Genomic DNA, 13781 nt, shown 5'->3' with positions numbered 1-13781 from the left:
GAATCCTTCTTTACTACTGTTGGCAAGAGCTTCAAGCACACAACCCTCATCATATCTAAATTAGTAGCTTAATTAGTAGATTCACTTGAAGGTTCCATTCTTCTTCTTTTACAACAAACTTCTTCATTGTCCATCCTCCACTTCTTTTTCCGCTTCTTTGTTTGAAAGAGATTATATCCCTTTTAATAGTATTGCCGCCCTCAACTGGAGATTAATGAGTATGACACAAATAACACACAAAATGCTTAAAGTGCTCATATTATGCTTTTTGGCTTTTTCCCTTTCGTTTATTTTGTTAAATCTTTTTTGTGCATGTAATCAGTTTACAAAGTGAAAAAGCCCAAAGTCCACCCCAAAGGCACTTACCATCTCCAACAGAAAACACTGTTCACAAACTGCTCCAAACAGCTCTGTTGTAGTCCAGCCTTTACTTCCGTGACGAACGTGCGTCATTTTGTAACACTCGTTATAATGCTCGCCTAGCTGCTAGCGTGGCACGCCCTCTTACTCTGCTTCTGACTGGCTTGTAGTCCTTACCTAGGTACTGAGCATGTCAAAGATGGAATAGAAGTGTGATGCCTCACTCTGTAGCTAAAACAGAGAGCTCAATCACAGTTCTGATATAACCTCTAAATATAATTATGAACATGAAAATTAGCATAATATGAGCACTTTAATATATCAGTCGAAAACTTCAGAATGGTTGTTAAATAATCTTTAAAACCCACCTTCAAATATTCAAAGTTATATAGTCATAAGCTGACTTAAGATACAATATGTTTCAGTTAATACTTATCAAAACCAAAGTCTGTGACCTAAATATATATAATGCAGGCTAAACTAAATTGCATTCTGTCCACAATACCCAGCACAACTGATGCAACATGGATTATATAAAATACTAAAGATTAAAATGAAGTGCTTTCCAATCTTTTTTTCCATGGCCTGGAAGAATATTAAACTTTATCTCGAGGGTGTTCATTAAGTTCACATAAAAGACAATCGAACTTGGCAGTTGAACATTGTTTAAATAAGAGCCCAAGTGGGATTTGCAGATGAACCCATAAACTGACACATATTCAATGGCCAAGCCCACGCCAAGTTGTCTCAAAATGACAAATGTAATAATGTGAGCTCATTTAAAAGTAGTATTATGTTGCAACACCGTCATCAGTTCTGCTTTTACAGTATAACCAGGGCACACTATTTTCACACATAATAAACAATAAAAATGAGAAATGCATGCAGCCAATAGCGAATTTCAAGCCAGTGAGTCAAAGAATTTAACTTTGAGAGCATGGCTTTAATTTATCGTTTTGCAAGGTCTTCATCTCCAAGGTAGAACATTTGCAAGTCCTGCTGTGTAAAATGGTGTCTGACAAATTGACCCCTGTAAACAGGAGAGAATAGGATAAATTATAAAGTTCTTGGAAAATGGAAAAAAGATATGCCTCGCTCTCTTAACATTGACACCATCAACTGTTTGTATGCGTCACAGGCAAACGCTACCAAAACATGGAATTGATCTAATGCAAGATGATAATTTTGTGTGTGAAATTTGGAAGGGTTTAGTCCCACTTTCCCAGACCTTCCTCCATAGCGCTGCAAAGGAGGGTCTGGCGAGTCCACACAGCTTTCCTGGATGGGAGAGAAACATGCTCTGGTTTATTGCCATTTCTTTAAACCAATCCCAATCCGTTTGGACTTCCGGCATGGCACAGACACGGTCAGTAGCATAAGTTAGAGGCTCCCAAACGGTCTTACTCCCCTGAAATAAATACTGGTTATCCAGATAGGAAAAGTTGTCATTTATAGCATGAGAGGGCGAAACAGCAGAACGACAAAAGGAAGATCGCAACACAACCCAAAGATAGACGATAAATCGCCGACTGAAAGTGGAGATACTGACGACGGTGCTAGCAAGCAAGCTGACCACGCTATGGAAGCTATCCAAGCTAACATTATTGCCGTTTCGACTTGAAAAAAGAATTTACCAAAACAATGGGGCCACTAAAGAAGGAACTGGTGGACTTCAGGGAAGACGTTAGCCAAAAGCTAAGTGCTATCGTTACTGATTGTAGAGTCTTTTATCAATTCCTACATTAGGCCAATACGGTGGGATCAGGGGAGAACTTGCTTGGACGCGTGTTCTGCGTGCCAATAATCAATGTCCACAATTTGTCTGCATTTCGGTGCTGTGACCCATGTATTTTCAGTAACGGCCTGCTTACCTTCGCACAAGCATACAGTCCATTTCATTTCTGGTTTAGTTCTATCCATTTTCCTTGGCAAACAATTTAAACACTGACACGACAAATGCGACAAACACGGTGAAAAGCTGTCTGCTTTCCCCGTTTTCCACACACCTGTGTACCTGTGGATGATTACCTTTATGCCTTCCCAAAGGCAATGCTCCACCCAGTGCTCAAACATAAAACTGCACATTGACATAACCAACATGGTAGCCTATACAAACAAGACAAAGTGGTGTAATGGCTCCAACACTGATTTAAAGGTCCCATGGCATGACAATTTCACTTTGAGTTTTTTAACAGTAATATGCGTTCCCCCAGCCTGCCTATGGTCCCCCAGTGCCTAGAATTGGCAATAGGTGTAAACCGAGCCCTGGGTATCCTGCTCTGCCTTTGAGAAAATGAAAGCTCAGATGGGCCGATCTGGAATCTTCTCCTTATGAGGTCATAAGGCTATATAGGTCATAAGACTTCAGATACAGTATTAGGGGACCACTAAGCTCTATATAAAAGCATCCAAAAAGCACCATGTCATGGGACCTTTAAAAGAAATAAGCGAGAGTCGAGGAGACGGATCAGAGAGTGGCTGACATGGAGGAGCGGGGTGCAGAAAACAGTGAGTTGCTTTCCCACACTTTGGCGCTCCAAGAGAAATTACAAGCCCGGCTGACGGACTCAGAGTCGCGCTCACACAGAAACAGCATACGCATCCACAGGATCCCAGAGGGGGCCAAGGGAGACAATGTACAGGAGTTCTTAGAGACATTTATTAAAGCGGAGCTGTCCCTCCCCGATGTCACCCTCGCTATACAACGCTGTCACCGGTCCCTTGGAGCCAAACCACTGCAACGTGCTAACCCGAGGTCTATGGTTGTCTATTTCCTGGAGTATAAAACCAAAGAGCACCACCTGGAAAAAGAATGACATCCAATACGACGGGAGTGTTTTTGTCGAACAAGACTACCCAACCGAAATAGTTATGAAAAAAAGGCTTACTCCACCATCAGAAAGGCGCTTAAAGAACAGGGGCTCCGTTTTGAGACTCTTCACCCAGCAAAACTCAGAGTGTTTCTCGACACCGGTGCAGTTATCTACAACAGCAGAGCCGGGACTCTGGCGGAAGACCGTGCTACACCCGTGGCGAGACGGAGACGACCACCCTGGGAAACTGCAGGTGCTACATCACGTCGTCACCTGGATGCACGCATGAAACACATCCAGGAGAAACTAAAGGGATTTCGACGCAACGACAGCGCTATGAGTGACGGAGTAGCTTTTGAAAAGGCCGGTAAGAGTGTAGCCTACCATATTTTGGTCCACACTTAGAGGGGCCCCTTCCAGATGTAGGGCTTCCCCTCCTGTTTTGGGAGTAGAATTCATACTTAAGAGATGGAAGTCACTAATGTTAAGCGTTTGTATTTATGTGTTAAGTTTCATTTCGATTCACAGACAGAAGTTCATTTGTTCAGGCCTTCCAGGGATGCTGAAACGTCTTGGTAAACATTGTTTCTTTTCTATTGACAGAAATGCCTCATTAAAAAATACAGAATAATCACCCTTAATGTAAACGGATTACATAATCCTATAAAAAGAAGTAATCGCCAAAATGAAAAGGGAAAAACAAGACCTAATCTTCTGGCAAGAAACACATCCTCCAAATATTGAACATAAAAAGTTGCGGAAAATGGGTTTCAAAAACTCATATTACTCCTCCTTCGAAACAGGAAGTGCGAGGGGGGTAGCTAAACTAATTTCAAATAATGTAAATTGTATTGTCCTTCGGGTCACCGGGACCCGAAGGACAACACAAAGGTTAAACAAAATGTCTATGAGAATGGCCCTAAGTCTAAGAAACTACTTGCATGGAGAATACGGAAACAACAGGCTGAGAGATTTATACATAAAGTGAAGGACCCCAGGACCAATGACATGTATCATAATTTGGAAGACAAAATGCCTTTGAAATGTACTACACAAAATGATATGCTCAACCTCGGACAACTGTCATATCATCCTTTCTAACGTCTTTGAATTTACCATCTGTAGGGACAGAGCAGAACAAAATAATTACCCAGGAGATAACCGACAAAATATCAAGATTGAAAGCAAATAAAATGGCAGGTGCCGATGGGTACCCATCAGAATGGTATAAAACCCTCAGGGAAACAATAACACCAATGCTCAAGGATTGTTTTAACTATGTTCTGGGAGGTGGCGAGACCCCGTTGTCCTGGAGACGAGCAGTAATTTCAGTAATTCCTAAAATGGGTAAAAACAAAACAGACTGCAGCTCTTATAGACCTATATCAGTTTTAAACATAGATTATGGATTATATGCGTCAATACACAGACTGATCTCATAAAGTGGCGTATGTATGGCGCGCCAATTCGTATGCCATTTTGGCGTGTTATCAAGACGCATAATCGCTTTTAAGCGTGTTTAGCAACGCCATTCGGCCACCATTGATCTACATTACATGTGAATTTTCGCCACAGCAAGTAGTATGAAAGGACGTAAGTGCGAAGATGGGTAAAATACAGGACTTTCATCCAGGAGAGCCGGGATAGCGTCCCGCGTGTGGCGTTTTTCAACCGTTTTTTTTTCAAAGTCATGATGCCATGTTGCAATACTTGCAAAAATGACTGGAAAACATAATCCCGGATCTGATAGACACAGACCAGACAGGCTTTGAAAAAAATAGGCGAACCCAGGATAATGTGAGACGGGCTCTCCACCTCATTGACCATATGAGAAATGGTGACATGGAATAGTTATAAGTCTTGATGCCGAAAAGGCTTTTGACTCTGTCCGATGGGAATTTTCAGCCACATTAAGACAATTACAAAGTCAGCCTATTACCACCTTAAAAATATATCAAGGGTTAAAGGACTTATGTCTCAGCAGGATTTGGAAAAACTTGTCCATGCTTTTATCTTCAGTAGACTTGACTACTGTAACGGTCTCTTTACAGGTCTCCCTAAAAAATCAATCAGACAGCTGCAGCTGATTCAGAGCGCTGCTGCTCGAGTCCTCACTAAGACCAAGAAAGTGGATCACATCACTCCAGTACTGAAGTCTCTACACTGGCTTCCAGTGCCTCAAAGAATTGATTTCAAAATACTTTTGCTGGTTTATAAATCACTAAACGATTTAGGGGCAAAATACATTTCTGATCTGCTGCTACACTATGACCTACCCAGACCTCTCAGGTCGTCTGGGACAGGTCTACTTGTTGTCCCCAGAGTCAGAACTAAACAGGGGGAAGCAGCATTCAGTTTTTATGCTCCACATATCTGGAACAAACTCCCAGAAAACTGCAGGTCTGCAGCAACTCGCAGTTCTTTTAAATCAAAGCTAAAGAACGATCTTAATCTTTTTGATGTTGCCTTTCTTTAAATAACTGTTCATTTGTTATACTGAAGTTGCATTGATGACACTGTATGACACTCGATAACTGCTCTTTAATGTTTAATTTCTTATACTGCACTGTAACTTTTATTCGCGTATTTTATCTGTTTTTTAAATTCTTGTACTGCACTATCAATTTTATTCTTGTCTTTAAATGTTTTAATTTGTTTTTAATCGTTTTCTAACTGCTCTTTAATGTTTTATGTAAAGCACTTTGAATTGCCCTGTTGCTGAAATGTGCTATACAAATAAAGCTGCCATGCCTTGCCTTGCCTTGGTAATTTCGATGTTTGTGTTATTCACCTGTTATAGCTAGTTTGCAAGTGGCTGTTGATTTATAATGCAGATTGTTGGAAGCCCTTGCTCACTTTTGTATTTAGCTACATTATTGTATTATTATTGTATTGTATTATGCTGCAGTAGTTACATTGCATTGATATAGTGTGATTAATAGTGGGGTTGTTGTCGTTGTTGTTTGCTAGCCTATATGTATACTTCCAATGCATTATGTATGGTAGCCTTCACAATGTTATTTATTTCTTTGCAGAACCACACACACAAACACACAGCCGTAGCAGAGCTACCCACGCCCATGTTTGTACTGTTGCTTTATGTAATAAAGCGTCAAAAGAGATAAGTTGTCTCCGTCCGTGTTTTAACAGACACACCTGGGGCGAAGTTGGAAACCAAAATCAGCTTAAATACAGTCCTAAACTAGTCCTCAGTAACAGTAGATTCAAACACTGGACGAATTCAAGTATCACTTCGTACTGTATAATATCCTCCACTGACTGTTTGGATACCTTTCAAAAAGATATTCATAGATATATACAATTTAGAGAAGGAAGATTTCTTCAGATACCTTCAACTAAGACACTACTTTGATAAACATATTAAAACTACTGGAGAGAAGGGCACGGACCTGATTAGAATATTCATCGACGCATATAAGGGTAATACTAACAGAAAACTGATTTTCAGGTTTTATTCATGTTTACAGTTGGACAGGGGACTTTCAACAATGTATGTAAAAATGAGGTGAGAGAAAGAAGCTAACATAAAGAAACGAAGATGACTAGTTGAATATATGCAGGACACAATCCACTTAGTGATATCTATAGCCGTGCAAACAGATTTGGTTTTTATTTATCCAGCTTGTAAAATATGTGCCTCTGAGATTTTTGCCTTAACTCCAATGCAATGAAGGCGGAGGAAATTTGGCTTTTTGTGGTCACAAGCATTGAGAAATTATCTAAAAAAACAAACCGCAGCAGTTTCCCTGAAATAATCTTTAGACCTCACTGTCAGTAGGTTTCATAGGAACTTTTTCCTCTAATACTGGTTCAAACAATTTGGGTTATTCTGTAGGTCACACACTTGGCAGTGAGTGCTATAGGAAGCCAATATAATGGTATGACAGAAACACTTATGATACGCTAAATCAGGGTGAAAAAGTTAATGTGGGATATAGCAGAACAAATAATAAATAAAAAAAAATGCTTCCCACTCCAACGTAGAGAGTATAAACAAATACGAACACCACAAATCTCCACACACACATATTATCTGTATTAGTTTTTGGTACTAATTGGTATGTAAATCATGCTGCAGATACCAACATACTAACATTTCACCTAATAGCACAGTGACACATTGCACACAGTGGAGCATTTGAATAATGATAATGAGTCACACACACAAACACCTGTATAAATGTGGGCATCTGAGCTTTAAGACAATCAGATGATGCAGATCCCCGCCACAATGGAAATCGTATGTACTTGAGTAGCTACCTTGAATGATAAAGCAGCAGTAGTCGTCCTTGGTGCAGCTGATCAAAAAAAAGGGGGGAGGGAAAATTTTTTATTTTTTTTATGGGTAAAGGGGGGGGGTGCGTGTTTTTTTTGGGGGGTGTGTTTTTGGGGAAAAAAAAAAGGGTAAAAAAAAAAAATGTAGAAAAAAAATGAATAAAAAAATTTTAATTAAAAAAAAAAAAATTAAGATAAAAAAAAAAAATATGGACATTGTTCAAAACTTGTTTTTTCGCAGCCCCCAATGTTTGGACTCTTGCCCATTTACCCCCCCCCTCGCGCGCGGGCAGGGGGGGTTGGTGGTTGTGTTTTTTAAGGGTGTGTGTGTAGTGGGGGGGGGGGGTGGGGGTTTTTGGAAAAAGGGGTGGGGGTTTTTTTTGGCCTTCCTTTTTATGCTATGCACATATGGCAGCTGCTGCAGTGTCAAGTTTGGAAAGTATAACAAATTTGGTGATACAGATCTCCTGTCTGTACAGTCTGAATGCTCCTATCAGAAAAACAGCATATTTGAAGGAGCATGCATCAGTCTAAAGGTAGTCCATATCCACAACATTTCACTTCTGGGATTGCTACGTTGCAGACGAAAATTTCGCCGGATTTCACTCATTTAGGCCGGATATCCATTGTCTTGGACTTCCTTTGTGTTGACCTTTTAAACTCCGGTAGATTTATGAGAATTATGGTTAACCTTTTCTCAGATATCTGCAGGGTAAATCAATACAGCTAGCTAGACTATCTGTCCGAGTTTTCTGTTGCACAACTACAACAACTTTTGAACATATACATGTTCCACCATAAACAAGTTCCTTCTATTTTAGCTATTTTCCAGCGACACTGTGGCTCCGTGCAGAGATTAGCGCCGCCCATGACTATTGTGATTGGTTTAAAGAAATGCCAATAAACCAGAGCACGTTTTTCTCCCATCCAGGAGTGCTGTGTGGACTAGCAAGACCTTCCTTCGCAGCGCTGTGGAAGAAGGTCTGGCAATGCGAGACTAGCCTAAAGGTCTGTTTATCTAGTTTAGAGCAGTATTATGATGGCGGTGGGGAATGGAGGCACCAAAAGGCTGTTCAGGTGAGAAACCTTTTATTATGTAATCAGAGAACGGAGATTGGGTATGTAACCATAAGCATTTTGTGTCTCGCTATGGGCCAATAGTAGTCTCGCATTGCCAGACCTTCCTCCACAGCGCTGTGGAGAAGGGGTCTGGCTAGTTCACACAGCATTCCGGGATGGGAGAGAAACGTGCTGTGGTTTATTGTCATATCTTTAAACCAATCACAAAATCGTCATGGGCGGCGCTAGGTGCCGCACGGAGCACGGTTTCTGCTGCAAAATAGCCTTGGGTAATAAAGGTTTATGTACGTTCAAAACAGAAAACTCAGATTGGACAGATAGTCTAGCTAGCTGTCTGGATTTACCCTGCAGAGATCTGAGGAGCAGTTAACCATAGTCCTCAGAAATCAACCATAGTTGAAAATTCCAACAAAGAAAGCGGAAGGTACCGGACATCCGGCCAAAAAGAGTGACATCTGACGGAATTTCCGGCAGCAACGGAGCAATCCTGGAAGTGGAACGTGGTGGATATAGACTAGGTATATAGTGACCCAAAGGTGTGGATCACCGCATATTTGCAAGAACCCATATGACAGCCTGATATCTTTTACATATGGGGGACATGCATATGGCATGAATCTGTTGATGCACGTTCAATCCAAGATGAACCCACTCACACAAAACTGCTGTTACATGTTCATCTCTGGCTGTCATCGTTAGCAGAGACTCTGCAGTGTAGCTCCATACACTTCACTTATAAACCATAGAATTGCGCAGAACTACATTACACAATTACTAAATGAAATTATGTTCTTTTCTTGCTCTCTCACTCGCCCATACATGCACTCTCTGTTCTCTCTGTGGGGAGTTGGTTAAATTACTTTTACATGTCAAGATCAGCAAATCACACCATCCCTAGGGAGGCCTGATTAACACAAGTAGGCAGCGTCCAACCCACAGTTCAGTAGATGGGTCGTGAAGATGAGTGCCAACATGGGTTTGATCTGTGTGTCTAGGTCTGAAAGGTGAAAAAGACTTTTCCTCCTTATCCAACATACCCTGGAGAAAATGAGAATTGCTGTCATGGAGCAGTGAAATAACCTCACACTACAATTCAAAAACCTGCATGTGGTCATGGCCCTTGCACTTTGAATAGTGTCAATGACATGAATGAGCCCCACTGCATTCAAATAAAACCTTTCATGGGCCAGGCTTATAAGGCGATGCATTTCAGTTGAGGATAAAATAATGAAATATCTCCCCTCGGGGAACCAGTTACCGGAGTAGCAGAAAGACTATGGCTGGCTCCAGAGGAGCAGAACAATCTCAATTAACCAATGGCTCCTTGCCCACATTGGGGTTAACAGTATCAATGAAAAGTCATCTGCCTCACGTGTAAAAGTGTGAAAGACTCAGGGCCAGTGGGATAACTGCTCAGAACAGAACCTGTGGCCACTCATGCTAAAAATACATTGGGCACTCATCAGTCATCTTTGAGAAAACATGTTGAACTGCAGCTGGCTAAAGCATGCCCAAATCTAGCAGAGGCTAAAGGGCAAGATGGTTTATTTGTTGTTTATTTGTTTATTTGTTGTTGCATACCATGTTGCCACGGTATGCAAACTTCAGAATTTTCAACACCGGTGTAATTGTGTGAAAATATATCCTTCAGGTCTGTTGGTGTGACATATTGTCAGGGCGTTGTCTTCTTTAATCAAGGAGATCTGATGGCCCTCATGGAAATTCTGGGTGCCTACCGAGCATCTGACAGGCCGACTTGCCAACAGCTGTTGTCAGCATCATCAATCAAGAAAAGATTGAATCCATCTCATCTCCAGCATAGCCAACTTGACGTCATAACTGAACAACTCCACTGGAGCCACACTCGGATCCTTGTTTGACAGACACTGTGACGGAGACTGTTAAATGTATAACGGGAGCGGTGTTCATATGAGCCTGGAATATCCATTCCTCAAATTTTGCACCACACTGACAAAATCTTGCTGCAGGTTTAGCATCTCCCATACATTACATACATGCTAATTTAAAGAAATAACCTGCCAAAAGTCAATATCACCATTATAGAATTCACTTAGACAGGTGGCTCTGAAATGTTTGTTGCATGCTCATTTGCAGAGACCAGCATCTGTAGTCTACATTGATTCACAGTCGTGACAATGGATTCCTATGGTGACCCAGGTCCACAGCAAAAAACAAAATGTCCAGTATCGGTATGATTGCAGCTGCACAGCATGTGTCTTTTATCTTAGATAACATACCCATGGTATGACTACTGTGCATCCCATGTGAAAGCTGTTTGTCTATGAAAACACACATGAGGACCATGAAACAAGTAAGGGATAATCAAGAGCAAGCGGCTCATTATTGGGAATTGAACCCGGACAGGGTGATGCAGGACCCTGACTACTTATTACACTGCTACTTAGCCTAGCCTACTAAAGAAATAAAAAATTTGACACAAAATATTAATTTAAAATTGGTCTGCCAGAGTCTATGATCAGAACTGTGTCCATAACAGTCTGTTATTCAGAAATAACAGACCAAATTATGTCCTAATTGACCAATCAGAATCAATTCAAGCCAACAAAACTATGTAATATTGTAAGTATAATGGAGTCTAGTCTTCAACAAAACTATTTAGGGATTTTATAGGACATGGGCGGATGACGACATTTAGGTCACAGGGACCCTCTCGGACACAGAAAGTATGAAGCTCACTTCAACCCCAGTCTAGGAAGCTGCAAGGCAAAACGCCGCTGATTCATGGTCACAGACTATTTTTGTTATCTTTTGGCATTGGGAATCTATTTCAGCAAGGATATTTTCTGTGGTGTTCATTTTGTGTTTTTATTCAGACACTGCCTCTGTGCGTTCAACGGGAGGTAGCCCTACACACTCACATGGACAAAAATCGGACATGCCAGAGCTCTGTGCCAGTGAGCATCGTCCAATCTTAAGCACTGGCTGGCATGGTGACTCAGAGGCTTCTGAGGATAACTCTGAAAGAGCATACCTTTTTACTGAGATACGAAAACAAATTTCAAAAAGAGAACAGTTGGCTTTGAATAAAGTGTTCAGACGTAAAGTCTCATCAACCAAGCATGGGCATGGAAAGGCTGACAGCTTAATGGAATTGTTAGTTCAACTATGAGATGCATGAGTGTATTATTGGAAAAGCAATGAAAGAGATGCTTTGCTAACAAAAAATATGACACAACAATATGGCTGACACCTTGTTCACAGTTCAATCTGTCACAGTTGGATCTGTCACACAGAGATGACATGTTTGCATGAGCTGCACGCAATATGTGAAAAAGTTTAATTATGGCAGTTTCTATTGTACATACTTAGTCAAAGCAAGTTAATACTGGTATCACCGTGATATACGTTTTTCAAAATTTAACTCTTAAATAAAATGTGTTTTCTACTGTGCTTTAGAGCAGGGGTCTTCAATGTTTTTTTAGGCCAAGGACCCCTAACCTGAAAGAGAGACGAGCAGGGACCCACTATATTTTATATTGTATAAAATTGAGTTGCATAATAAACTGAGCTTACAATAACGTGTAGGGCAGCCTAAAGACTTTACACATACCTTTTTAATGGTTCCCTACAATACTAAGCTATTCAAATAATATTTTTTTACATATTCATATATCATCATGTTTTAATTTCAAACATACTGTACATGTGGAAGGCACAGTGAATCCATAAGCTTAACTGTATCTGTGGCTACCATAGTGGCTACCATACAGGCCAGTAAGTGTATCATCATGGTTATTGAAGTTGTTGCTTTCTTTATATATTCTTTTTTAAATATGCATTTCCAAGATGCTGGAAATCCATGGATATGTTTATAGTTCTGTGGTGAATCATCAGTTTCTTTAAGAGATGCCATCACATTTTTGTAAATTAAAGATACATGGTGAATACAATCCCAAGGTGTACCACAGAGTTTCACTGCGCCAAAATCTTACAAAGGGACGACAAATTAATCACTTAGTGAGTTGAGTATCAAATATATATATATATATATATATATATATATATATATATATATATATATATATATATATATATATATATATATATAAATATATAAATAAGCCTGACAGGTCCCTGCGATTACACCTGACCTCAGTTACCTCAGTTAATTTGAAGAAAGAAAAAAAAGAATTGCAAAGACAGATGAGTAATGGGCCTTTACATGTTTAATCATTTTAGCTGATAAATATTATTAATCTTTGTTTAATAACTGGCCCCTGGCCTCTTGTCATTTTGCAAAAGTGGCCCCCGGGCAATGCTATTTGAATATCCCTTTCTTAACCCAATCCATACTTACGACTTTTAATAAAGACTTATTGTTACCAGATATTACAGCATGAGCAAACTGAAGAGGAACAGCAGTGAAGTGGCACAGTCTGTGGAAATACTGAATTAAAATGCTGTTTTTTCTCTATTCAAACATTTTATCATTTCAGGCAGATGGTAGACATTTGTTTGATCATGAGAATACCTTTGAAGATGCATCTCGCCGGAGGATAAAACGTAAAAGGTACCTTGTGACCGTGTGAGGTTTATGTGTGGGGCTGAATCATAGAGTAACTTTCAGAGTGCTGAGATCACAAAGGTCAAGGTGAAAATAAGTGTGCACAGTCTTTGGAAACCTGTACCTGTAAAAGCATGAGATCCCACCTGTAGAAACTTGAGCATTTCTTATGTCACACCTTGACATATGGGTCACAGTAATATGTTGCATTGGGATACATTACTCATTCAGATTAAAGGTGTTTACTGCACTTAGTATAGTTAAGTAAGGCTTTCAGCAAATTAGGCTTCCTAATGGTGCTCCTCTTCCTTCCCTTACACTCCTAAAGTATACTTCACAGCCTTTATTACCTTATGAGCTATCGCATCCTGTTGAGACAGAAGCCTCATGCAGCCCAGTGCTGGTGTTTTTTTAGTTAATGGAGATATTTAGCAAAATTAGAGAAGATGAGATGTTACAGATGAGATGTTCAAAGACATTTCTAAAATGATAACTCCTTCACTTCCTGTTCGTGATGTATGGTACATTGTGTGCATACGTACCTTAGCATTCGTCTCTGTGGAGGAAATCAGGAACTTTTCATGTTTGGTCAGAGTGACCAAACATTGGATTCACCACTTGATAAGTGGCCTTTAATAAAGTTCTGCAGTTATTGCCACTCTCAGCAATAAAATTACTAACACATT

At 40.2% G+C, this 13781-nt stretch overlaps 1 long non-coding RNA gene across 1 annotated transcript in view; it reads left to right on the top strand.

Moving 5' to 3' along the window:
• The window catches only part of LOC120544688, a 41592-nt gene extending 29672 nt beyond the window's left edge, over nucleotides 1-11920 (top strand). The window contains exon 3 of the long non-coding RNA XR_005636536.1: nucleotides 10201-11920. This is a non-coding gene — a long non-coding RNA (uncharacterized LOC120544688). The remainder of the gene's footprint in view (nucleotides 1-10200) is intronic.
• Nucleotides 11921-13781: the final 1861 nt, after the last annotated feature.

Source organism: Perca fluviatilis, chromosome 16 (genome assembly GCF_010015445.1).
Source record: "Perca fluviatilis chromosome 16, GENO_Pfluv_1.0, whole genome shotgun sequence".
Classification (NCBI taxonomy): Eukaryota; Metazoa; Chordata; class Actinopteri; order Perciformes; family Percidae; genus Perca; species Perca fluviatilis.
Note: the sequence above shows the minus strand (reverse complement) of the source record. Positions and strands in the feature narration are given on the sequence as shown.